Genomic DNA, 716 nt, shown 5'->3' with positions numbered 1-716 from the left:
CCGGTGGCGAATCGCAACTGCAGTGGCGGCTGTGACCGCCGGGTCGTGGCCATCGCGGGCACAGCCGGCTCGGCTACGAGTCCCCGCGGCCGGCGGGCGGGTGTTCCAGCGAGGGACCGCCTACCCTCTCTCCCCGCCCCGGGAAGGACTGCGCCGCGCCCGGGACTTTTCGGACTCGCCCAGCAGCGCGCGAGCAGGCGGGCAGCCGCTGGAGCCGAGCGCGGGCGGAAAACGAAAGCGCAGGGCGGATCGCTGCAGCTTTGTCTCCGGCGCCGCGGGTCGTTCGGGGAGCGAGTGAGAACCTCTGGCCTTGCGGGGAACCAGGACCCCACGGGCTCCTTCAACAAGTGGCGGGGCGCGTTCACTAACTTGTGCACTCGTGCGTACACTGATGCACAGGCAAACGCGATAAATTTCGCAGACTCAGACCTGCAAACACAACCGCGTTCGTTCCCACTTACGCACACATGGCGCTCAGGCATGTGCGTGCCCACTCACGCGCTCGCTCACGCACACACAAAAGGCCCAAAGGAGCTTCAGTTCGCACCTACTCTCACTCGTGTGTACACCAGCCACGCTCTGATCTGAGCCCACACATAGCTCAGCTGACACCCCCACCCCCAACATACACGCTGAAAACCCGCCTATTTGGCCCCGCGATGCTTGTGTCCCCGCTTCGCAAGAGCAGGTTCCGATTTCTCGCAGATGGTAAAGGC

Source organism: Bison bison, unplaced genomic scaffold, assembly GCF_000754665.1.
Source record: "Bison bison bison isolate TAMUID 2011002044 unplaced genomic scaffold, Bison_UMD1.0 scf7180017864295, whole genome shotgun sequence".
NCBI lineage: Eukaryota > Metazoa > Chordata > Mammalia > Artiodactyla > Bovidae > Bison > Bison bison.
The sequence above is the reverse complement of the archived record's forward strand: the minus strand, read 5'-3'. Positions refer to the sequence as shown.